This window comes from Chlorocebus sabaeus, chromosome 12 (assembly GCF_047675955.1).
Source record: "Chlorocebus sabaeus isolate Y175 chromosome 12, mChlSab1.0.hap1, whole genome shotgun sequence".
NCBI lineage: Eukaryota > Metazoa > Chordata > Mammalia > Primates > Cercopithecidae > Chlorocebus > Chlorocebus sabaeus.
In genome coordinates this window covers 18,721,183-18,748,870 of record NC_132915.1, presented here as the reverse complement: position 1 = coordinate 18,748,870, position 27,688 = coordinate 18,721,183, and the positions used below count along the sequence as shown (strand labels likewise).

The 27,688-nt window shown below is 38.8% G+C and overlaps 1 long non-coding RNA gene across 1 annotated transcript in view; it reads left to right on the top strand.

The window, feature by feature from the left end:
• Positions 1-13,931, top strand: part of LOC140713040 (uncharacterized) — a 47,849-nt gene extending 33,918 nt beyond the window's left edge. Inside the window, exon 3 of the long non-coding RNA XR_012094923.1 lies at positions 10,752-13,931. This is a non-coding gene — a long non-coding RNA (uncharacterized lncRNA). The remainder of the gene's footprint in view (positions 1-10,751) is intronic.
• Positions 13,932-27,688: the final 13,757 nt, after the last annotated feature.

Sequence of the window (27,688 nt, the reverse complement as noted above, 5' to 3'; positions counted from 1 at the left end):
AACAAGAGCTAGGTTTCTTACAGGACCTCCATTTTGGTCTACAACATAACATCATGACGAGCTTCATTCCCTGTTTGGAGAACTTCAGGTGTCCCCTATGGAAGTTCTTTGTGTGTGTGAGTGTCAGAGTGTATGTGTGTCAGAGAGAGTTGGGAGAGAAAGGGGGCTAGGCAGAGAGGTGTAGAAATTTTGTTCTGGTTTCTTCTGTAGGTAAGACTATCACTGCACCCAATTCCTAGAATGAAGTTTCCAAAGATTACTTGTTAAATTAACAGTTGGTCACCTCAACTGACATTTGAACAAGAACATTATGTGAATGACAAACATGATGTTCTTTTTAAAATGTCATGGGTTACAAGTAGAAAGGGTGACAGAGGACAAAAATGGAGCAGTGAACAATAAAGAAACAAGGTGACGATCTGGAAGCAGAAATGCTTCAAATGAGACAAATGGGCTGAAGTAAGCGTGTTCAGAATTAAGTCTATGATAAGAGACAAAGAACCAGGTCTTTCTTTTTACATGATTCTGGTTGGCAATTGGACGTATAAAGTGTTTGAATCTTAGGTTTTATCCACCTTTGCCACATACCAAAGGAGTAATTATTTATCTTTCACAGAACACAATTTGTGACATGAAGGTAGCATTTACTGTCCTGCCTACATCAGTGTGGTTTTAAATATCCAATTATGTAACAAATGCACTTCAAAAACTATAAAATCTGCAAATCTGTAGCAGGTGGCATTTTCCAAAGATGGCTGCAGCATCTTCATCCCACATGCCCTTTGGCAATGTGACCTTGTGTCTTACTCTGTTCAGGCTGCTATAACAAACTATCATAAACTGGGACTGGGAGGAGGGGGGCTTATAAACAACCTGTATTTATTTCTCACAGTTCTGGAGGCTGAGAAGCACAAGACCAAGGTATTGACACATTAGGTGTCTGGTGAGGGTTCACTTCCTGGTTTGTAGATAACCATCTTCTTCCTGTGCCCTCACATAATGGAAGAGTCAAGGAAGCTCTCTTAAGTCTCTAACAGTACCAATTCCACTCATGAGGGTTCCACCCTCATGACCTGATCACCTCCCAAAGCCCCATCTCATAACGCCATCCTGTTGGGCATTAGCATTTAACATAGGAATTCTGAGGGGGACACAAGCATTCACTCTATAGCACCTTGCTAGTCACCCGTCTTGCTATATCACCCCTAGAATCTGGATGCGCTTGTTGATACAAACAACAAAGTATGGTGAATGTGATGCTATGTGACTTTCAAGGCTAGGTCATGAAAGGCAATACAGATTCCACCTTGTTTTCCAGAATTCACTCATGAGGTCCCTGAGCTCCCATGTACTAAGTTCAACTACCCCTAGGTTGCCACACTTCGAGGAAGCACTGGCCACATGGAGAGTCGGGGTGGAAGCGCTGACTAAAAAATGCTTCTAGATGATTCCAGTTTCATCAGTCATTCTTGTCTTTTCAGCTGAGGCTCCAAACTTCATGGAGCAAAGACAAAGCACACCCACTGCACCCAGTCCAAGTTCTTGACCCATAGAATCTTACACCATAATGGAATAGCTGTTTTATGACCTACAATTTGGGATGATGTGTTATGCAGCAAACATAACCAGAAAAAACATTCTAAGGTATGATAATCATTACTATGATGATGATGATGAATTGACTTATTGATGGACACATTAATACCAGTTGATTTAATCTCTGACAGAAAGGAAAAGTGAGTGGGTTGGAAGCTACAGTTAGGAATAAAAGGAAATTTGTTATCATCATTGCTTTTCCAGAGGACTGAGAACGTCTGGGGACAATTAGTGTATAACAAATAAAAAACCCTTTTCCCTAGCATCAGCGGGGATTATAAAACTCACCTAGATGCTCGGGCCTTGTTCTTTAATAATGAACCTTGGAGAGGGGCTGGCTGCCCCAATCCTCAAGTGCTCTTTTTGTGCCTCTGCCAGACCCATCACCCTGAGCCAGCACATACAAACTGTCGTCCTGATCCAGAGCAGCTGTCTAATTACAATTTTGTTATTATTAATTACAGAGTAGAAAATCATTTGTAATTAGCTCAGCCTAAATCATAGTTTAAACAGCCAAAAATTACTTTACAAACTAAAGTGTAATTAAAGCACTACACTAAAGTGTTTATTTAAACCCAGTTTAGTTACTTGCAAATTTTTCAATCAGCTTCTCAGGCTCATACATAGATTTAATTAGTCTCCAGTACTGACAGTTTAGTGCATTTATTCATTAAGCATCAATATTGCTGAACAAATGTAAATAAAATATAGACAGAGATGCTTTAAAGGGGCAGTCACAGAAACATCTGGGCGAGATAATGAGGCTGGGAAAGATGTGAATGTTAATGAGTCTCCCAAGCTGCTGGAGGAGCTCCAGCTCTTGGAAGCAAGGGATCTCAGTAACTGAGTAAATTTGCAGTGTCAATTTCTGCTGCAGGTTGACTGGAATGGTCCTGTGGGGTGGGGCGGAAGTCAATTTAATTCGATTCTTGCCATTGCGCTAGGGTCGATCTCAGGTGCCACACGATAGAATTCTGGATGGAGATAAAAGAGAACATTCCTCTCTGCCAACCTTTGGGGCTCTACATGTCTTGTTAAGAGACAGAAGAGCTTATAAAGGGATTTTCAGGGAGAAGCAGCTTGTTTCTTCAAGGGTTTAGCGAAAGCAATCTCTATGGTGATGAGCATCATGCACATTCCAAGGAGTAAATTTTCTATTCAAGGACTATTGTTTGGATAACTGTCCTTGTCACACATGCAAAAATGCCTGAACACACTTCTAAATGAGTTCCAGATTCTCAAAAGTACTCATCAGGGAGCCTCTACACTTGCATCAACAGGACCTGCCATTTCTCAAAGCATTCTTTGTAGCTCTTTTTGAAGTGCCTTCAGAATCACTCTCATCATTTCTTGCTGGATTGCCTTAATAGCCTCCAAACACATCTTCCATTTTCCAGTCTTGTTTCCCTACCATCTTTTTCTCTTTTTCATCCTCCTGGCAGAATTACCTCTATAGAATGCAAGCCTCTTTATCTCATTCCTCTGCCTACAACTTTCACGTACTGTCTCACCCTCTCCAGTGTTCGGAAGCGGAAACTTTTCTCAGAGAGGCCTTCTGTGATCTGGCCAGTCTCCACTTCCCTATCATCATCTCATCTCATTACTCTCTGTCTTGTGCCTTAACCCTTTAGGAGTCCCTGAGAGAATCGAGCTGTCTTTAACCTCCATGCTTGTTGTACATGTGGCATCCTGATAAGTGAGCTGTTTTCCTTGTGTCATTCAAAATTCAGCTCTGGTAGTATCTTGTCTGGGAAGCCTTTCCTCATGTTCTTGTTCTGTTCCACAATTTAAGTTAATAACTCCATGCTGTTATCTTTTTTTAAATATCACTTCCACTATATACGGTAATCATGTAGGCCTATTGAGACCAATAAACTGTGACCTCTTTGGAGGCAGGGAGGTGGTAATCACATAATGACTTGGGAAAGTCATTATTCATTATATATATTAGTATCCCCAGCACCCTCGTGGTCTTGCCACATCTCAAGAGCTAAGTAAATATCTCATGAGTGAAACATGAAACTATCATTTTGGATGATATTGATAATTGCCAACCTTTGCTTTTTTAAAGGTAGTAGTTTATGTTTCTGGAAACAGCTATAAATTATTCGAAAAATAAAAATGTTAACACATGGCATTGGTGATAAAGTGTGTCAAATAATTTTTGGTAAAATAAAATCATATGTGGCTAAAAGTAACTAGGTTTTACAGAATAAATTAGCTGTGGATTAATTACTTCTGAAAAATCTCTCAACAATAACATTGTTGTAATAAGGATAATGCTAATTTGGTTGTGTTATTTAAAATATTTATAAAAATCACTTTGAATATTTTATAGTTACCTGTATTGTTTTTGTCATAAATATTAGTACTGCCATTAGACAGAAACAGTTTAGCAAATTTTGCTTTGTAAGTAAATAACAATAGTCATGAGTGTACTGTGGAATCAAACATTCTTCCGTGTATTCCAGTTTTGTCCTTACCAACTATGTGATACCGGGCAATTTACTTAACTGCCTTATGGTTTTGTTTCTTCAGCTGTAAATTGGCATTATAATAATACCTGCCTCGTAGGCTCTCATGAGAACTAAAGCAGTTAATATATGTAAATCTTTTAGGACAGTGTCTAGCATACAGTAGATGCTACATAATAGTTTGCAAGTATTATTTTTATATAATTAATATTATTTTCTTTTTCAACTGAGATCACATTTTATGTGGAAATTCAATATAATATAGTGATAGTACTTGGAAACGGAGCAATTTCATTGCAACAGAGTTAAAATGAATGAGTGGATCTTTACTCAGATGTTGATATTTGCCTAATTATTTTGGATCTCATTTGTGTTTGCAATATTCATTTTTAAAGAAGTGAAACAGATAATATATCCAGCATATGCCTGACAATTCTACTGGAATAAGTACATATTTATCTTCAATATGTAAAAATGACCCTCTAAAACTGAAGAGAACCATGTAAATTCACTTAAAACCAATGAAAGTATATAGATTTTAGTTGCAAAGTATGAGATTATGTTTCCTTGAAAATAAACAGTCTACAAAAGCATTGAAATCTTTGGTATGCAATTATGAGACATTCAATTTTGAGGACTTACTTGAATACATTTGACAAGTGAAGAAAGAGCTGATCTCCAATCATTCATCTTTTTACTTTCTTACCATTTAGTATTCATTTTATAGAACAATTTCTAGGACTATGTACTGATCTAGGTCTGGGAAAGTTTGTTCTGCTTAATTCAAGTTAAAGTGAATACTTTTAATGAGTTTACTATTCATATAGATTTGCTCTTTTCAGAATAAGTCTTTGCTATTGTACCTAGGTTGAGGAATATCATTACTAATAATTCAATGATTCTTTTTTCTCTGGTTGTTGTAAGAATGTTGTCTTCATTACCTAAATTCACATCCTTCCTATAAAATCAGTGAGAGAAATTTCCTTGTGATTTTGTGTGTTTCTGTTTATTCAGAAGTGGTTTTGATTTCTCATTTTTATGGATGGCTAGAAAATCTAGAGTCAAATTCATGGCCATCTTCTAGCAGAAGAACAATATTTTTCAATATGTAGTTCATATATTTGTTACTATTACTTGTTCCTTACTCCCATTTCCCTTTTGTTTTGCTACATTATTCATGTTTTAAAAGGTATTAATATTGAAATAATATACAATATAACTGAATGTATTATTATGTATTTATAAATCCACTTTACATATGTTTCAGAATGAAGACAAGTATAAAAGAAAAAGGTTGAAGAAGGAAATGGGGTGGGGGAGAAATAAAGAGGAAAGATAGATGAAGGAGAGGAAAAGCTTTTAAGTATCTTGAAATTAGTCCAAATGTAGAGTCCCATATGGCCAAATGTCTTAGGAGCAAAGTGAATAAATTATATTTCTCTATAGTGCAGGGTACTATTAACAATGAGTAGTACCTGTATCTGTATATATGTGAGCTCCTTTACCCAGTGTTCACTCCTGGAAATGTCTACAGGACATTTTGACTGTATTGTTATTGGAAGGAATCATTCAATGGAAGATTGAGTGATTACCCCAAACCTGGGAATACTATAAAAGATCAAACTTATTATTTAAATTCTTTCCCTTTTTTTGGTTTTCTTTTACTTTTATATTTTCTGAAATGAATTCAGAGCCATTACAAAAGCCTGCAACAGCATTCAGCAAATCAGTTACTTCCACCAAAGGTCTTCATATCCTGACAGCAAATAGTTTGAAGTTTCCAAGGTTATAAAAAAAAAGTAAGAAAAAAAGCTTTCCTTTGAATATGCATTTTTATTTTTCTTGAAAATTTTAATTATATTACATTTTTATTTATATTTCATATAAAGTTAGAGAAGAGTGGATTAATATAATATTATCGTTACAATGTCAGTTGAGAATACACAAATTATGTCAGTAAATGTTCTCTGCAGTTTCATCCCAGGAAATGTGAAGGAAGCTCATCTTAAACGTTGAGAGCTTTTGCCTCCAAAAATGTCTCTTCTTTCTACCCCTAAAATTCCTCAGAAAATAAAATTCATCACACCATAATTGGATATAAAGCTTATTAAACAGACACCATAGAGAGAAAAACACATTTTCTTAAATTCGTACTAACATAAACAAGATAAACATCATCCAGTCCCAAGACCAGAGTTAGGGGCTGAACTCTGAGACAGTGTGCCTCTGAGTAAAAATCCAAGTTATTTTCTAAGGTCTAATGGTAGAAGTTGGAGGTGCTCTTTCTTTTGCCCTTTTGCTAGGATGACATGCAGTGTAAGACCTAAATCTACAAGCTCTCTAATGAGACAGAGATGTCAGAGCCTGGTGTGCAGATAAATGCCTCCTTGCTACATGGAATCACCCTCAGAATGTGTGAAGGTTCTGAGATTGACTGACAAGGGCCTGTTGGATCCAGTCTGATAGTTCTAGAAGTGGGCTTACTTTGGAGTCAGTTATAGGGAAAAAGGGAATTATATCAAAGATGGGAGTTTCCATTGTCACTACTAACAACAGATCTGGTTTTCTTCTCTGAGCACCTGGAGCAAGATATGCTCTCAAAAGAAGAAATACTGAAGCTGCTCTTACTGGGAAAATCCCTGGCCCCTTCCTTCTAAAGATTGATGCCAGCAGACTGTCCTTCCAAAACACAGCTATGTTCATGTCCCTTCTCCAGTTAAAGTACTTTAATGGATAAACTTCTTAAAAATACCTGGTTTCCTGTATATACTACGGCTAATTTTGGAGACCTTGAGTCGTTCCGTAGGGATCTGTCTTCTTACTCTCAGCCAGTTTATGTCTTTTCTTCTGTTTTTCATTAAGAACTTTATCCACAGCTGTTGTCTAGAACCCTGCTCCAATCTCAGTAACAAACCCAAAATGGCATGCAACCAGTGGCCTAACTTCAAGTTCCACCTGGACTAACGGACCGCCCCCCTTAGCGATGGACCCATACTACCTTGGACCTGCTTTGAATTCCCAGCATGAAACTGTCTTCTCATTTTCTCTTCTCATGTGGTGTACAGACCATCTGCTTGTTTGCTGTCAGATCCATTCCTCAACATCTCCCCACTCTACTTTGTATTGCAAACAACTGGGCTATGCCCACTTCATTTGCCAGACTTCATGGTCAACAGCTTCCATCTGGGATCCATTAATGTGAGAAGGAGGTAGGACATTGAAGGAAGGGATGAATGGGTATATGTACTTCTCTTTCTCTGTTGCAGGTGGCTGCCATCTTTTTGAGATCAAAGCTCCCACTGGGTACTTTCTTCTATGGTTCCTGTGCCCACTGGATGGCCTCAAATCATCAACTCTGGTAGCCACATTTCCTCATGTTGTCTCTCCAGCCCTAGGGGTGGCAGGAGACTTCTACTGTTGCTATCCTGTCACTTGTCTCATCATAAGGCCTTCTCTCTGGGCCTTCCAGCTTTTTAGCAACTAGTCCCCAGTAGTAAAATCCCTCTCCTCAAATTCTTGTTGGGATATATTATCTTTCTGAGTAGACTTTTATTGATAATTTAATATAGTTATCTCCATTATTCTCCTTCTCCTGGTTACTCAAAACAAACTTTTCTTAATAAGCAGTTATTTAGGAAAATGAGTCTTAAGTTATTTCAGAATTAAGAGTCAAATAATTCATTAACTTTTTCAGTTAAATGTTTAAAAGTTTGCTTAATATCTGCAGACAGTGTGAAACACAAAATCCCGGGCCTACAGGATGGTAAACAAAAGTTGAAGGTATTTCTGGACTTGCTGCTGATGGTGCTGGAAAATCAATCTCTTGTGAGGAAAAAGCTCCCAGCAATATAGATTGTTTGAACTACTTACCATTATGTCAAATTCACTTTAACATCTGCAAATAGACATACTGTATGAATACTGAGAGAAGCACTGTTTTCTGTGTTTGCACTTAAAGGCCTAATGTTGTATAGATTTTTATAATCAAGTAAGCTTTATAATTCGATAACAAGCCCTTTATTTAACCCTTAAACACTTGATGTCTTGGGTCAATTCCTGTTTCAAATTCAAAAAAATTCACACATAATTCACTCTATCAAGACATAACTAAATATTTAGGAGGAACCTTTTATTTTGAATGTTGGTGTCTGCCCATTCTCAGTTCCCTGAAGACACACATTCCATTTCTCTTCCACCTCAGCGATGGTGATATCACAGCCAGACCTGTCAATGGGACTCTCAGAGAAAAACCTGTTTTTACAAGTCTTCAGTAAAGTATACCAGCTGGTTCAATACCAGCACAAGTTAGATACAAACCACATTTTCAAATTCTTAAAGCTGAGTAGTCATGAGTTTGGCTAGATATTCTGTGCTTACTGGTGGACGATGAGGAAATTATTGGATGTGGGATAGAGGTATGTACCAGTTGATAAGGTGCTGATGAAAAGGCAACAGGGCAAAGTTGCTTAGACCTCTTTCCTGGAAGTGTCTGTTTCTCCTCTGAATATTTCACCGTGTCCATGGACTCCTTGCTATTCTCCAGGCAATATTTCTGTATCCAGAGCCCATGCATTTAATCATTTACTTATTCAAACAATTTATTCGGCACTAATAACCTGGAAAAAAGGCCCACACTTTTCATGTTTTCATGCAGTTTTATTTTTTGCAGTAGAAACACTCTTTGTTATACATAAAATCTTGCTGAGCCACCCTAAACTGCAGTGATGTAGTCATCACTCTTTATGGTCATGTGTTCAGGGCAGGCTTTCAACTGCAATGCACTCATGCACCAAACAGGTGGTACCCACACCATATGATATGGTTAAGCAATGTGTCCCCACCCAAATCTCATCTTGAATTTTGATCTTCATAATCTCTACATGTTGAGGGCAGGACCTGGTGAGAGGTAATTGAATCTTAGGGGTAGTTTCTCCCATGCTGTTCTTATGATACTGAGTAGCTCTCACGAGATCTGATGGTTTTATAAATGCTTGACAATTCCTCCTACTGTGCATTCTCTCACGTGCTGCCATGTAAAACATGCCTCTTCCTCTTCTGCCATGATTGTAAGTTTCCTAAGGCCTTCCCCACCATGCAGAACTGTGAGTCAATTAAACCACTATCCTTTATAAATTACCTAGTCTCAGGTATTTCATTATAGCAATGTGCGAACAAACTAATACAGTAAATTGGTACTGAGGTAGTGGGGCATAGTTATAAGATACCTGAGAAGTGGAAGCAACTTTGGAACTGGGTAATGGGCAGATGATGGAACAGTTTGCAGGGCTCAGAAAAAGACAGGAAGACATGAGAAAGTTTGGAACTTCCTAGAGACTTGTTGAATGACTTTGACCAAAATGCTGATAGTGATATGGACAATGAAGTCCAGATGAGGACCAGATGGAAGTGATCTCAGATGGAGATGAGAAACTGTTACCAGAAAGGGGTCCTGATCCAGACCCCAAGAGAGGTTTCTTGGATCTCACATAAGAAAAAATTTGAGGTGAATCCATAAAGTGAAAGCAAGTTTATTAAGAAAGTAAAAGAATAAAGAATTGCTACTCTACAGGCAGAGCAGTCCAAGGGCTGATAGTTGCCCATTTTTATGGTTATTTAATGATTACATGCTGAACAAAGGGTGGATTATTCATGCCTCCCCTTTTCACCATATAGGGTAACTTCCTAATGTTGCCATGGCATTTGTAAACTGTTAAATTACTTTAATGGATAAACTTATTAAAAATACTTGGTTTTCTGAGTATACTACAGTTAATTTTGGTGACCCAGAGTCATTCCATAGGGTTCTCTCCTCCTATGCTTGTGTGAGTGTACCAGTGAGGACAACAGAAGTCACTCTCATCACCATCTTGAATGTGGTAGGTTTTAGCCAGCTTCTTTACTGCAACCTATTTTTATCAGCAAGGTCTTCATGACCTGTATCTTGTGCCGACATCCTATTTCATCCTGTGAGTTAGAATGCCTAACTATCTGGGATTGCAGCCCAGTAGGTTTCAGCCTTATTTTACCCAGCTCCTATTCAAGATGAAGTTGCTCTGGTTCAAACTCCTCTGACATAACTTCTTGGGAATTGGAATAAAGGTGATTCTTGCTATGCTTTAGCAAAGAGACTGGTGGTGTTTTGTCCCCACCCTGGAGATCTGTGGAACTTTGAACTTGAGAGAGATAATTTAGGGTATCTGGTAGAAGAAATTTCTAACCAGCAAAGCATTCAAGAGGTGACAAAGCATAAAAGTTTGGAAAATTTGCAGCCTGAAAAAGTGGTAGAAAAGAAAATCCCGTTTTCTGGGGAGAAATTCAGGCCAGCTGCAGAAATTTCCATAAGTAACAAGGATCCAAATATTGATCACTGAGTGATATGGTTTGTCTGTGTCACCAGCAAAATCTCAACTTGAATTGTGTCTTCCAGAATTCCCACATGTTGTGGGAGGGACCCAGAGGGAGGTAATTAAATCATGGGGGCCAGTCTTTTCTGTGCTATTCTTCTGATAGTGAATAAGTCTTGTGAGATCTGATGGGTTTTTCAGGAGTTTCTGCTTTCGCTTCTTCTTCACTTTCTCTTGCTGCCACCATATGAGAAGTGCTTTTGCCTCCTGCCATGATTTGGAGGCCTCCCCAGCCTTGTGGAACTGTAAGTCAAATTAAACCTCTTTTTCTTCCCAGTCTCAGGTATGTCTTTGTCAGCAGCCTCAAAACAGACTAATATACCAACACAATGGGGAAAATGTCTCTGACCTTTTCAGAGACCTTCTCAGCAGCCCCTCTTATCATAGGTCTGGAGGCCTAGGAGGGAAAAATGGTTTCGTGGGCCAGCTCCAGGGCCCACCTCCTGTATGCAGCCTCGGGACTTGGTGCCCTGCACCCCAGCCACTCCAGCTATGACTAAAAGGGGCCAATGGACATCTTGGGCCATTGCTTCAGAGAATGCAAGCTCCAAGCCTTGGTGGCCTTCACATGGTGTTGGTCCTGTGGGCAAGCAGAAGTCAAGAATTGAAGTTTGGGAACCTCTGCCTAGATTTCAGAGGATGTATAGAAACACCTGGATGTCCAGGCAGAGGTTTGCTGCAGGGGCAAGGCTCTCATGAAGAACCCCTGCAAGGGCAGTGCAGAAGGGAAATGTGGAGTTGGAGCCCCTACACAGAGTCCCCACTGCAGCACTGCCTAGTGGAGCTGTGAGAAGAGGGCTACCATCCTCCAGACTCCAGATAGATCAACTGACAGCTTGCACTGTGCACCTGGAAAAATCACAGACACACCATACCAGCCCATGAAAGCAGCTGAGGTGGGGGCACTGTACCCTGCAAAGCTACAGGGGCAGAGCTGCCTAAGGCTGTGGGAGCCCACCTCTTACATCAACATGACCTGGATGTGAGACATGGAGTCAGAGGAAATTATTTTGGAGCTTTAAGATTTAATAACTACCCCATTGGATTTTGGACTTGCATGGGACCAGCAGCCCTTTTGTTTTGGCCAGTTTCTCCCATTTGGAATGGTAACATTTATCCAATGCCTGTACCCCCATTTTATCTTGGAAGCAACTAACTTGCCTTTCGTTTTACAGGCTACTAGGCAGAAGGGACTTGACTTGTCTCAGATGAGACTCTGAACTTTGAAATAAGACTTTGGGGGACTGTGGGAAGGCATAATGGGTTTTGAAATATGAGGACATGAGATTTGGGAGGGACCAGGGACAGAATGATATGGTTAGGCTCTGGGTCCTCACCTAAATCTCATCTTGAATTGTAATCCCCCATAATCCCCATGTGTTGAGAGTGGGACCTGGTGAGAGGTGATGAAATCATGGGACTGGTTTCCCCCATCCTGTTCTCATGATAGTGAGTGAGTTCTCATGAGATCTGATGGTTTTATAAGGGGATCTTCCCCCTTGGCTCTGCACTTCTCTCTCCTCCCACCTTATGAAGACGGATGTATTTGCTTCCCCTTTCACCATTATTGTATGTTTCCTGAGGCCTCCCCAGCCATGCAGAAATGTGAGTTAATTGGACTTCACAATATACAATATTTATATATTGCCCAGTCTCAGGTATAATTTTTATAGCAGTGTGGAAACAGACTAATATAGTAAATTGGTACCAGGAGGGGGGCAGTGCTATAAAGATACCTGAAAATGTGGAATTCACTTTGAAACTGAGTAGTGGGCAGAAGTTGGAAGAGTTTGGAGGGCTCAGAAGACAACAGGAAGACGTGAGAAAGTGTGGAACCTTCTAGAGACTTGAATGGTTTTGACAAAAATGCTGATAGTGATCTGGACAATGAGGTCCAGGCTGAGGTGGTCTCAGATGGAGATGAGAAACTTATTGGGAATTGGAGCAAAGGTCACTCTTGCTATGCTTTAGCAAAGAGACTGGTGGCATTTTGCCCTGGCGCTACAGATCTGTGGAACTGTAAACTTGAGAGAGATGATCTGAAATTGGAACTTATGTTTAAAAGGGAAGCAGAGCATAAAAGTTTAAAAATTTCACAGCCTGACAATGTGGTAGAAAAGAAAAATCCATTTTCCAGGGAGAAATTAAAGCCAGCTGCAGAAATTTGCGTACAAAACGAAGAGCTAAATGTTAGTCACCAAGACAATGGGGAAAATGTCTCCAGGGCATGTCAGAGGGCTTTACAGCAGCCCCTTCCATCACAGGCCCAGAGGCCTAGCAGGGGAAAATGGTTTCATGGGCCAGGCCTAGTACCTTGCTGCTTTGTACAGTCTCAGGACTTGGTGCCCTGCATCCCAGCTGTGGCTAAAAGGGGCCAATGTATAGTTCAGGCCATCACTTCAGAAGGTGCAAGCCCCAAGCCTTGGTGGCTTCCACATGCTATTGGGCCTTCAGGTACACAGACATCAAGAATTGAGGTTTGGGAACCTCTGCCTAGATTTCAGATGATGTACGGAAACACCTGGTTATCCAGGCAGAAGTTTGCTGCAGGGATGGAGCCCTCATGGAGAACCTCTGCTGGGAGAGTTCAGAAGGGAAATGTGGGGTTGGAGCCCACACACAGAGTCTCCACTGGAGCACTCCCTAGTGTAGCTATGAGAAGGGGGCCACCATTCTCCAGACCCCAGAATGGTGGATCCACTGACGGCTTGCACTGTGCACCTGGAAAAATCACAGACATTCAATGCTAGTTCATGAAAGCAGCCACAGGGTCTGTGCCCTACAGAGCCACATGGGCAGAGCTGCCCAAGACCATGGGAGCCCACCTCTTATATCAGTATGATGTGGGTGAAACATGAAGTCAAAGGAGATCATTTTGGAGCTTTAAGACTTAACAACTGCCCCACTGGATTTCAGACTGGCATGGAGCCTGTAGCTCCTTTGTTTTGGCCAAATTCTCCCATTTGGAATGGGAGCATTTATCCAATGCCTGTATCCCCATTGTATTTAGGAAGTGACTAACTTGCTTTTGATTTTATAGGCTCCTAAATGGAAGGAACTTGCTCTGTCTCAGATGAAACTTTGCACATGGACTTCTGAATTAATGCTGGAATGAGTTAAGACTTTGAGGGACTGTTGGGAAGGCATGATTGTCTTTTGAAATGTGAGAAAGATGAGATTTGGGAGGAACCAGGGGCAGAATGACATGTTCTGGCTGTGTGTCCCCACCCAAATCTCATCTTGAATTGTAATCCCCATGTGTTGGGGGAGGGACCTCATGGGAGGTGATTAAATCATGGAGTGGTTCCCTCTTGCTGTTCTTGTGTTAGTGACTCCTCATGAGATCTGATAGTTTTATAAGGGCCTTTTCCCCCTTGATTCTGCACTTCTCTCTCGCTGCCTTATGAAGAAGGACATGTTTGCTTCCCCTTCTGCCATGATTGTAAGTTTCTTGACACCTCTGTAGCTGTACCGAAATGTGAATCAATTAAATCTCTTTTCTTTGTAAATTCCTCAGTCTCAGGTATTTCTTTATAGCAATGTGAGAATGGACTAATATACCATACTAGTCATTCAGTATTTTGAATATCTTCTACCCTTATCAACACTCTAATGAATTAGTTCCTAAAATGTTTCATGAACCGTGTTGTTATTATTATGTTGAATGAGATAGCTATGATTCTTACCGCTGTGGGGAGAAAACAGTGTATTAACAAATAACAAAAATAAACTATGATGATTGCAGGGCAGGGAGACAGCAGGGAGGTATTATGGAAGCACACTGATGGTAGTTTAATGTAGTATAGAAAACAGGGAAGGCCTTCCTGAATAAACAACATTTAAGATGAGATTAGAAGGATGAGTAGAAATGATCTAGAAAATGTCTAGTTACCTGAAAAATGTGTGTTGGGGCAAGAGGAGAGAGGGTGACAGTGTCAGAGGTAACAGAAAGTACTAAGATATGGCATAAAGGACAGTAATGAAAGAGCTGAAAGAGCCCAGAAAGGCTAGAGAGTACACTGAGCAAGGTAGATTGCTACTAGGTAAGGCTAAAGAGGGTAACAAGCAACAGGGCTCTTGAATAATTTGTAAAATATGCTGTGAAGTTCAAACTTCATCCTAAAGGCAAAGGGAAGTCTTTTCAGCAAAGATTTATTATTCATAGAAAATCTTTCTGCAGGGTGAAGAAAAAAATGGTTTTGAGGTCTTTTAAGAGCGGGGAGATAAGAAAAATGTCTATTACTGCAATCCAGGTGAAACAATTGATGATGACCAGGGCTGAATTCTGACAATCAAGATGGAGAGAAATAGATGGATTCAAAAGGTATTTAACAGGTAGGACCACTTGTCACTTAACATCTATTGCTCAGAATTTTATTCATGTATCTAGAAATAATTCTTATGTTGCCCATATATTCTGAACCAAAAAGGAAGACACATTTTTACCAATGGTGTTATAAATGCTTGAAATTGGATCTAATTTGGAAAAATATAGGATATTTGATATTTACACTGATCTCCTCAATTATAGTATAATCTTCTAATGATAATGCATCATTCTATCTCTCATAGTACTTAGTACAGAGATGAGCATATATTAGACACTCAATAATGCTGTTTGATAAACTCAAATGTGCCTATGTGAAATTCAGCAGCTAAGCAGAAAACTTAAAGGACACATGGTTCTAACCTATTTCTACATGAAGAGTTGCTAAATTGTTTGTTGCTGATATACTTTTTAAATGACCTATGACCTAGAGTATACTTAGTAAGAAATGATAGACAATGTGGTGTTTCAGGAATATCTTGAGTCCGATGACCCCTTGACCAGCACTGAGTTCATCATACTTTCGGTTCATAAATGTATCTGCCCTTAGGCTGTGTTCAAGAACCAAAAGGCTTTTATTTAATATGAAGCTGATATTATTGATTTTTCTTCCACATATAGTGGGGGCATGATAATCCAACCTTATATTTATTAGGCCGACTAATCATTAGTCGTGCTTGAGCTTTGGAAAGTTCAGGGCTTTGGTTGTGTTCCAAGTGTTCAGAAGTCCAGATGCTCATTCAGAGTGTTCATTCACTAGCAAAAGCAATGAAGACCTTTTCCTTATACCTCAATTATTTTCTTCGTGATATGTGTTTTCCTTTCTCCCAGCCCTTCTGTCCAGCTACAATCTCATAATTAGCTTATTTATAAATTCCCTTCTATGACGTTTCAGCCTAATGAGTTCTAGAGAGTTCTTAAATAGATTTTTTGTCTTAGTGTGGGAGGGTAAGAAATATTATTTCAAATACTCTCCAGGGTCCAGCATGATGTATTATTTTTCTTTTTTTTTTTACTTTTTTTTTTTTTAATACTCCACTCAGCTCATACCTATAGCATGATGTATTAGAAGAACATGAGCTTATGGTCAAATATCCTAGTTTGAAGACAATTTTAGCCACTTACATTGTAAAGTTGGACAAAAAAAAAAACTTTTCAGTTTTTGTTCTCTTATTTACTACATGTGGATAAAAATAATGTAATTCACTTTCTTAATATTAAACGACAACACACACAGGTTTTTTTTTTTTTTTTTTTTTAACATAACCTGACATACAATAAATAGTCAAGATATACTAATTCCGCCACCCCATTTCCTTTTATTTTCAATTGATCTATTAGTTAAGAGACTAAGCGGAGGCTGCCTAATAATCTTTTTTTTTTTTTTTTTTTTTTTTTTTTTTTTTTTTTTGAGACGGAGTCTCGCTCTGTCGCCCAGGCTGGAGTGCAGTGGCCAGATCTCAGCTCACTGCAAGCTCCGCCTCCCGGGTTTACGCCATTCTCCTGCCTCAGCCTCCGGAGTAGCTGGGACTACAGGCGCCCGCCACCTCGCCCGGCTAGTTTTTTGTGTTTTTAGTAGAGACGGGGTTTCACCGTGTTAGCCAGGATGGTCTCGATCTCCTGACCTCGTGATCCGCCCGTCTCGGCCTCCCACAGTGCTGGGATTACAGGCTTGAGCCACCGCGCCCGGCCTGCCTAATAATCTTCTTACCCACCACTCCCAGACTTCCAACTAGTCTAATTAAGAATGAGAGTCGACTTACTACAGTAGGGATGTCCACTTGTAATCGTGTCTATGGAACTGAACTGACAGACACATTCATGGCTCCTGCTGCATAGTCTTTATCTTGAAAGACAACAAGGAGAGTGGCTATAACCACCTGAAGAGCCATGTCCACAAAGGATTGATTTTTTTATTCATCATAATATGTATCGTAGTCTTCACCTAGTGCATGCTCAATAAACTGTTTTGAAAACATTCACAAAATTACCTTGTTGAGGAGGTTGTGAAGTTCTGCCCATCACCAAGAAAGTCGTGACAAACAAGTATGTCCCTGGAAGCTAGAGAAAAAGAATTGCCTCATTCACCGTTCCATTCCTAGTTCTTGTCTTATGGTAGGGACCCAATACATATTTACCATTGAATGAGTAAGTAAGCAAATGAATAATTGAATGAAAATTATTTTCTATATTCTGCTCTACATGGATTTGCTGATGCAAGGCCCTAACAGAGGAAAAAAAAGTCTATGTAGGAAGGACTCTGATTGGGTAGCTTGCAAGAAAAGACAAAAAAAAAAAAAAAAAAAAAAAGGAAGAGAAAAATCACACAGGAAATGGATTTCACCTGAGGAAACCCTTTATAACAATATTAACAATGTTTTAAAGGAATTCTAAGAACCAAGGACAGGTTTTTGAGTTAGGAAAGAAACCAGCATATTGGATGTTTCTATTGAAGGTATAAGTAAATTATAAGTAAATTTGTACATGATATGGCATAATTTTGAGAAAGATAAGGTTTATCTCTGTACCTCCTTTTTTTCATTTTTTATTTTATTATCTGTCCAAACCTTGCCTGCTCCCTCCTAACCACACTGCATGTTGCTTGAAGTCCTGAGGTTATCTGATTGGTCATCCATCATCCATTCAACAATTACCAACATTTAAGAGGTAGTAGATGCCTGCAGTTCTCTATGCTTGTCCCCCAGTCCTTGACTGCATATTACTTATCAGTACTTGTACCTGCAACTTTGTTCCAAAGTTATCTGTGAACCCCAGGGACAGCTTCCCCCAGACAGAGGTGAAAATGTTGGGGAGTTTATAACCCTACAGGGGCAGCCTTCAGTCAATGACTAACTAGGGGCAGCTTTGAAATTCCATCAGTTTGCTTTGAGACAGGACAAACTCTGTTATGTCATGAATGTTCATATCTCTTGTGGAATCAGGCTGGGTCTGGAAATAACCCAAAGTTATTATTTCTTGGCTTCTCTATCTATAATGTTGTTCCATATCCTCACTGATACTTCTTGGGGTGACTTGCTTAATAAACCACTTGCACATTCATCACAGCTATTTTAAAACTTGAGCTAAAATACTGAAACATTGCCATAGGCCAGGAATTTCTCTCCAACTCTCTACCTGAAAATACTTCTTACCAGACATCCACTGAATAGTGAAGTTAAGATGAGGAAGTTCTAATTACTTTTATGATGATAATTCTAGACTGCCCAGAACTTGCTTGTTTCTAACCTGGTCTTTCTTAAATCCAGTTTCCTTTCCAGTTTTCAAAAGCCCCTGTGATCTTAAAAGTTTTTTACTCCTTCTAACTCCTAACTTTTGACTCTAACTCAAAGATTCTGGTTCGAACTGACCAACAATCAACACATCTAATTTTAGCCTTTTATCTAGTACTTTGACACTTTACCCAGTTTGCTCAGGCCTAGAACTGTAGGTGCTTTGTCATCCGCTGCAATTTTGGAGGTTAGAACTGAAGTTTCAGGTATTCCACTAGACAACCAGCATTCAAAGATGGTTAAGACTCTGTATTGAAAAATAGTACCAGGTTAGCAGTCATTGATATAAAGTCTCTAAAATTCTAAATAAAACACCCCTAAAAACACAGGGGGAAAAATAGAAGAAAATTTGCACCACTATTGTAATTAAGAGCAACAGTCCTACTGCAGTAGGGATATCCACTTGTAACTAGTTCTGTGGAACTGAACTGACAGACACATTGATGGTTCCTGCTGCATAGTTTCTATCTTGAAAGACAATAAGGAGACCTTTTGTCAATTGTATACTGCCTATTTCTGGAATTGAACAGGCAAGATCTATAATTTATGCAACCTAGAAAAATTGTTGGTTATCTTTCTACTGCAAAGAAAATATATTTTACAAGATTATTAGAATGCATTCTTCTCTAGCAACAATATCTACCTCTCTACCAAACCCAAGATTTTTTTACACATGCTATCCATATGGAAGGAAGAGACAGAAAGATTCTTAGACATAAGTGAGAACAGAGGGGAGTAGGCAAATAGTGTACATACCATATATCACCCACAAATGATCTATGAAGTTATAATATGTAGATAAAAATATTTGATTAAGAGAAGAATCAATGTGGAGAATTTAGGAACCTGGAAGTATTGCTATACTTTTTTTTTCTGGTGAGGAATAAAATCTAGTAAAATAGAATTACAAAAATTATAAATATGATTTAATTTCAAAATAAATCTGAAGAGAGCACATATATGTAAAAAATAATTTGTAATTGTAATTTGGTTCTCTTCCAGATGTTATTTATTTTAATATGGACTATAAAATGGAAGGAAAGCTTATAAGTAGAAATAAAAATCAGTAAATCTCTATCCTAAATCCTCATGCTAAGTATTGTAGAAAGACATGGAAGGAGATCTAGTTCACATTTTGCAAAGATCCCTCTGTGTATGATATGAAGGCCGGACAGTAATATGCTGGAGCCGACCTCATAGGCTCCAAGCAACTATTGTTAAATTTGCGGGAATTTTGCAAGCGCTCTGCTTAACAAGCGCATCCTTGAAATCAGCCATGTTGGGAGTATTTATAATGTGGAAATGGGCAAATGCTAGAAAGTCAAGGTTTTCTTCCCTAGTAAACATTTGCCAGCACACTACTGAAAATGGATGGCTGATAGACAAACAAAAGAATCTGGGAGACAAGTAAGGAAGCTTTTGAAATTCTCCAGGAAAGAGATGTGGGGGCTTGATGTAGGGAGTTAGCCATGGAAATATACCGATTAGGCTATGGTATTCAGGTAGTGGTACCAGGGTAAGCGAAGGATCAAATGTGGGAGTGAAGGGTAGCCATCAGGGATGACTTGAGCTATGCTAGACAGCGTGTTATTTACTAAGATGGGAAAAGGCAGATAAGGAGCAGGGTCTTCTTGTGGTAACAAGAAGAGGACGTGGGACAAGAGTTCCATTTTGACCATGTTTGGTTTATGAAACTTATTAAAGGTACAAGCAGATAAATATCATAAAAGTCAAAGTAGTGGTTTGGGGGTGCAGAGGAGGCTATGATTGGAAGGAGAAACACAGAAGGTTTCTGGGGTGCTGACAATGCTCTGAGTGACCTGTATCTGGTTACATAAGATGTTTCCTTAGTGATAATTCATTAAACTGTACAATTATGCCTTTTATATCTTTTCTATGTGTATTATTTTACAATAACAAAAGTTTTAAAAGCAGAAAACATATGAGATTTCTAGATAAAAGCTTGGGTAAATATTAACTTGCAGAAAGGAAGGCACAAAATTATAGAATTCATAAAGAAAAGTTGTACATGGTACATATAGAAATTAAGATTTTTATGATGGCAAAAAAGACCATGAATAAAGCAGGAAACGTATTTGCAGAACTTACGGTGACAAAATCAGTTTTGCTAGTTTAACATAGAATTTTTACAAATCAATTAGAAAAAGACTAACACAACCCTATAGAAATGATCTGAACTGGCAGTTTACAGAAAAGGGAAAGCAAGCGTCTAATATGAAGAAGCTCAATATCATTCATAAATTTTGAAAAGTTTCAAATGAAGATGGCAATGATACTCAAGTTCTAATCTATTATACCAGTGAAACTATTAATAAAAGTATGATAATATGCTGATTTTCCAAGGATTTGGAGAAATAAGCAAGCATTCCTTTATAATTGGAATTTTCTGAAGGGGAATTTAGCAAGGTTTTTTTTTTTTTTTTTTTTTTAAATCATATACACTTAAACCTGGTGTATGGGTGGTGGAGTCTGTGATGTGCTGCCCAGAACTCCCTTCAGTGGAGAAAGACTTGTTTCTCTAGGGGCTGGGAGAGCTGACAACAGCTCCCAGGTGTCAGCACACTTAGAAAATTCCCCAACTGAAGAGAGTTGCCTAGTTCAAGATCATAGCCTCTTTTCACAGCAACTCATATCCAAGAATTAGTCAACTGGGGCATATGAAGATCCCCTTGATTTAACTTGGGACATCTCTGAAGGACTATCCAGATTTAGAGTCCCCCAGGGTCACTGAGACTGTGCCACATTCTCCTACTGCCTGATCCTTCGCCCTTTCCCCAACTTCCTTGGGTGCCAATTCTAAGAGCTTTCCTTAATAAACCTCCTGCATGTGAATTTTTCTCTCAGAGTCTGCAGGAACCCAACAGTGGCACTCAGTGATGCCATCATTATACCTTATCAATATAATTGTAAATGATCACTGTGGAATTTGATGATTTTTTATTACAGGAGTTTTTAGTAGCAAAATGTGTGTTAAAAGGAAGTGTTATCAGTCCAGAATTAGATAAAAATTATCTTATAACTATGGGACACAATACTAGGCAAATATTAAAAATAGGTAGGTAGTTCTATGTGAAACCATAGGGAAATATCAAGATGTATTATATTATTAGTAAAATGCACAACCGTTTATAGACTGGAGTCATTTTTGTAAATAAAAATTGATGATTGAAACCATATTTATTTTCAATATTATGGGAGAAATGGCAAAAAATGCTTAAGAGAATAGCCAAGAGAAAGCACCCCCTCAAATCTTGGCTGCGGAGAGCATAACTGACGGGAAACCCCAACTACTGCAGTTTAAAACATACTGCTGCATTGAGCTAAAGGCCAAGCTTCTCACTCACTGGTTTCTCCTGGCTAGTGACTGAGCCCAGCAGGGATATTAAGACAGGCCTGCTCCTGAGATAGAGGTCTTCTTGGACAAGTGATCTTGGACTTAGGACTCCTAAATTGTCTTACTATAATTTCCCTAAAACTGTACACAAGTTTAAGAAGCTGTGACTTAGCCTCTTTCCTTCCACACCTCCTTTCCTCAGGTCAGAACTGCATCATGTTTTGACTGCTCTTCAAGCTTCTCTCAACTCTCTTCCTATTTTCTTTCACAAGTACTTCCCCTAATAAATTTTTCACACATCTAGTTCTAGCTCAGTGTCTGCTTCTGGGAGGACCCAGAATTTTCCCATTTTCCTTGTTTAAATACAGTGGCAGAATTTTCCCACTTTCCTTGGTTAAATGCACTAGCAGAGCAGAAGGGTAAAGGAGACACTTAATTTTCATATTCTAGTTTCCTGTAGTGTTTGAATCTTCCAATCATATATGTGTAAAACTCTTAATTGTTAAAATGTCAACAAGTTTTATGTGGGCAGAGATCTTGCGCACATTTTATTTTTCTTCTTTATATATTTTTCTTCCCCTGTTTTATTCAAACAAATCAACTTAACATTATATCCGTCTTCTCTCCCCCATTACTTTTATCCCAGGAAAATCTTTCTCTTGTATTTAATCCCAACCTGTAAGTTACTTTCAGAAATTTCAAATATGTTTATCTGGTTCAGAGAATAATACTCATTGGTGATAAGTTCACGGAGGAAATAAAACCAAGAAATATAATCATCTGAAGAGGGTCACAGTTTATGCTGCTGTTGTTTCTCTTGTTACCATTTGGTGTCGCTGTGGAACATGTGTCAACTGAAGCCTGGTAAAGTCCTTTTGAATGAGCAGAAGCATCGTGGTGACCCGAGGACATGTGGCTAACCAGCTGGCACTCCAGTCAGTATTTATGCACTGCCACAACACAGTAGTGACTGAGAACAGAGTCACTTTCCTGGCAGTAATTTCTTAAGGTTTAAAAGAAGTGAAAGTCAGTCTTCCACATGGTTCCACTAAGCTGTCTATAGTCACTCTACTACTGCTTTGGCTCTGTGTTTCCAATGTCATAATTCCTTATTACATTATTTTACAGTACACAGATGTTCTTTACTTTGTCGGTCCCAAAACATGTTCCTTTTTCTGTTCTGTGTATATGACATTTCCTTGTTCAAACGGACAAGGAGAAAAGGAGAGACTGAATTGTTTTGTTGTATTATGAGATTGAGATTGGAAGCAATTTTTTTTTGCTTTTGATTGTTGTTGTAGTATTATATGTGTAATTATTTTTTAAGGAAACCTTTTAAAAAGCATGCTTGACAAATTATTTATTTAACATTCAAATGCTGCATTCCCATGTAGATTAATGTCACAGTCTTTGAGTCTTTCTTAGTCTTTCCATGGCTTTGTATATTGCCAACCTAGTACACATGAGATTTGGCCAATCACAAAAACACTCAGAGTGGCTTTACAGCATTTATGGAGAGGTTGACAACACATCTTACTACAAATTGTGTCTATTACCCAGTTCACTACGTGCATTAATGACTCCAACCTCATGGGGAAATGCAATGCTTTGTCACACAGTGATCACGCTTAAAAGAGGATATCTTCAGCTTCTGCTCTTATTTTCAAAGAGAAAGTCTGTTGTTACTCACAGCTCACTACTAGTAATGCAGGAGGTACAGGTGGACTGTATATACCAGGCCTTTGCAATGAGATCTGGTAAGTTTCCACAGGTATGGACTGGAAAAAGTTTATCAGGAGACACTATGCCCAACTTCTCCCTCCACCTCATACTCTCATCAAAAAGTCATTGTGAAAGCTGGAACATGTGTTCAAATGTTTGAATTTGGTCTCAAAGGCTTCTATTTTGCTGTCACAAAAGATTACTAGAGCAGCTTTCCAGCCCCACTCTATATCTCAGGGCAAGGCAAGGACACTTGTTTACTTTAGTTTTGATTAATGTTTGCTTATCTGGGCTCTTTGTCAGAAAATTCTAGCCAGGTCTTTTTGGTCTTTTAAAAAATACATTCTATGAATTGAACTGTGTCTCCCCAAATTTTATATATTGAAGCCCTAACCACCAGTGTGACTGTATTTGGAAACAGGACCTGTGAGGAGGTGATAAAAGTTAAATGAGGTCATATGAGTGAGGCCCTAGCCTAACAGGGCTGGTGCCCTTAGAAGAAAAGAAAGAGATACCAGAAAAGAGAGCTCGCTCTCTCTCTCTCCACTCTGTAAGAACACAGTAAGAAGGCAGCCATCTGTAAGGCAGGAAAAGAGCCCTCACCAGCACTTGACCATGCTGGCCCCTTCATCTTGCACTTTCAGCTTCCAGAACTGTGAGAAAACGAATGTCTTTAAGTCATCCAGTCTGTGGTATTTTGTTATAGCAGCCCAAGCTGACTAATATAATACAACCCAGATATAGCAAAGGTCTTTGTTCCTCTGTCTTCACTCACCTCTCTATAAGAATGACGAACATTTGCAGCAATAAAGGTTTCTAGGAAAGGAATAGAATGCTTTTCAGATCTCTTGTTAAATGTTGCAATGCTTCCCTGCAGTTACCTAGATAAAATAAAATATATATGGTAATGGAGTGAGCCTCACTTTATAAACTTTTAACACTACTGCTATATTGCTTCTTCATAGGTTGGCCAAACTAGTCCAAACAGGCTAGTACCTAGGAGGACAGCTCATCAATCTCTCTCTCATTTTGGGTTCTTGCTTATCATATCTGCACCCAGTATTGTTACAGGGTTGGAACACAGCAATTTTTAGGTGATGTCTGGTGTTATTATAATCCCTAGTTAACCTTGTTATCCTCATGATGCTTATGATTCCTTGTTTGATGTCTGTGTTGTCAGCTGTACTGTAAGCTCTGTAATAGCAAGGTTTACATCTGTTTTGCTCAGGAGTTTATCCCCAGTAACTACCACAGTACCTGACAAAAAATGAGTGCCCAGTGAATATGCATCCTGTTCAGGTGGGTAGATGTGTCCCCATTCATGTGGATCAGAGAAGTGGGTGTCTTTCAGCCTCTACTTGCCACCTCAGTTGAGCAGCTTTATGTAGCACACATGGAAGGCCAGCTTCAGGTCGTTCCTGGTGAGATTACTCTCCTTGTTCTATTGTCCGAGGTCAATGTGGCTAGCTAACCACAGCCTCCACCTCTGGGCTTTTGCTGGTGTGGGTCTTGCATTAGTCTCTGTGCTCCATGTACTCCAGAGGCATAAATCAAGCTCTCTGAGTGCTTCCACCTGTCTCACTCTGCTTTCTGGGAAGGGTTGGGACCCCTGGTCCTCCTTCCTTCAGGGTAGGGACAATGCTATTGCTCTCCAACAACTCTCTCAGACAACTTTCACTCTCTAATACTACAATGGTAACCTATTAAACTGTATTGGTCACCTTTTTTGCACATGGAGCTCAGATGATCAGGCACCTCACGTTAGGTTGTTGAAACACTTGCCACTTAATGGCTTGTCCCCAGCCTTTTGTGGTCTCAGTCAAATGAGGGATAAAAGATGCTCCATTTTAATATCCTCTTTCATTCATGTAAAACCCATATTCAAGTTGCTTCTGAACAATGCAGGATTCCATCTTTCATTTACATTCAACCAGTTTAAATATATGAAGCCAGCTATTACGTCCTCTATACCACCTAGTCCTCTGTCCATTTCCTGTTCCTTAAAAATGACAGTGGCTTTCAGACCCTTTCCCATCCTGATTTTCCACTTCGGGTCATATTCTAATTTGCCATGGTACTTAAAATGTTGACCTGTAATTGAACATAATACTCCAGATGTGGTTTGATCAGAATATAGAAAGACGATTACTTCCCATAAACCAGAAATTACACTTTTATTAATGCAGTCTAAGATCCTTGGCTTTTTAGCAGCCACATCACACTGAATTACAGAGTTGACTGTAATTCAAAATAATATCCAATTTAAAGCAAGTGCTATTCCCCTGCCAGCTGGATAGGGTTTCCCATTTAAATGGAGCATTTAAGCCAAAATGAGGTTAATATGTGACCAGAGGTGACATTAGACCACCAAAGCACATTGGGCTCCTAAATTGGTTGACTAATAAGTGTCACAAATCAGCTCAAGTGAAACTAGAAGTGTCAACTACCCTGACTACTTGTCAACAGGAAGAGAAATTGGGGGTGTGGGTGATGGTAATAAACAAGTCACTCCTTAGAATTATTCATAGGTATTTTTCTGAAGGAATAGTCCTATTTATTATACAAATTGCTCTTTTCAGATTTTAATGTGATATTTAAAATTCAACTTCCTTTAATTTTTAAAAACAACATGTTTCTGATTTTAAAATACTTGTTCATCATGGAAATTTGGAAAATATGGCAAATTATAAATAGGAAAAATTAACCTATATTTGCAGAGATAACTCTGTTAACATCTTTTAGTGTCACTGCTTTTTCATTTGAAATTGCTTCAGGAGGAGGAGAAGAGTCACATGAATTAATGAAGCTTTTTAATGTTCAACTTTAATAGGCAAAGATAAGTGCCACTCAGTTTTTTCAACCAGAAAGTGTTTCCCTAAACAATGGAGGTCATGACTATAACTCTATCCAACTCCATTCCAGAATTAGAGAAACTTGATCATAATTTGTCTGTTTCTAATAGGTTGAACCGTATTACACTACCGTATTTTTAGGTAAAAAAAAGTGTTTGGACATCAGCAATATCATATGGCTCAACATGGTAAAGTTGTGGCAGTCTTACAAAGAGTTTCTTGAAGTTTGGAATGTCTTAGAACAATGCTATATTTGATGTAAGTAGCTCCATTTGACTGGATAATGGCAGAGACTGGAAATAAACAAGCTGCACACCCCTATGTTTCCCAATGGGTAAAATGCACAGACTAAACCGCCAGAAAATTTTGCAGAAATGTTGATGTGTTAAGTACATTTTAATGTACCTTTAGTGTATTCAGTCATTGTAATCACATTCTAAAGTTTTAATATGAGTTATTTCCAAAATATGAGTCTTTGTTTGTTAACACCTCCCTGCTTTGCACCTTGACTATTTCTAACATGGTCGGTACTGACCAGGAACTCAAGATTAACATGCTTAGGAGACCTAAAATAATGAGTATCTTTAGTTCCATTCTTGCATTTTAAGGAAGTCCCAGGTTTATATGTCCGTGCATACAGATTTTCAAATAGATTAAATAAAACATCCCTCTCTTGGTCCAAAAAATCTTAAAAAGAGCAGCATAAATCTAATTACTGATACCAATCTTCCGTGTGAGCTGCACTTGGGTGAAATTTTTTTTTGTGATTATTGCTTAGTGATTAACTGTTCAATTGAATTAGGCTTCATTTTCCATTTTCCTTGCCTTTCAAGGTATAATTAAAGCCTAATGCCAAATCTCACTAGAGCTGTCATCAATAACTTCCACTTAACCACTTTTAAGAAGACAGCCAGGCTTTGGGTTCAGACAAGGAGGCTACAATTCACAACTTACTGTTTAGATGACCCTTAAAAGCCATTCTTGGTCAATAATTCAAAGCAGTGTTCGACTTTCTTTATGAGGGAGAAGGAATTAACCTTTCATGTTCTTATAGCCATGCTTCATCCAGGCAAATGTAAATCATTTAGATTGAAAATATAACATGATAAAGAAATTTTATCTCTGTACCCAGGTGAACCAGGGTGTGTTAGAAAAGCAGTCATTTCTCTTACACTATGCCGGAAACAAAAAGAATAACTGTGCTATAGTTAAGCTGAGAAAACTGCTTGTTTGGCTGATACTGGAAAAGGAAGAGGTCAGAGGCACCAACAAATAGCTGCAGTGATTGCCAAGAGGCGGGTTACAAAGAAAACAAATGACATGTGAACCACTATATTTAACAGCATTTCATTATGTACAATAAGAAAATACCCTCCTACTTATTACCTCCATTAATCCCCTCAACAACTTGGAGTGATATTATTCTGGCTTTACACAGAAGAAACTGAAGCTAGGAGACATTAAGTGACCCACTGAGGATCACACAGCAGAGCCAGAGCTTGAGTTCAAGACCTGAATCTGTAATTTGTGTCTTCCCACTGTCCCACAGCTGCTGATACAACCTTGTGTGTTCTTCATTCTCCTTGAAAGCCAGGTAGGGAAGTATATTCAAGACACACTGGTGGAAAGGTTCATCTTTCCTCTGTGTAACAGAAATGACAGATTTGG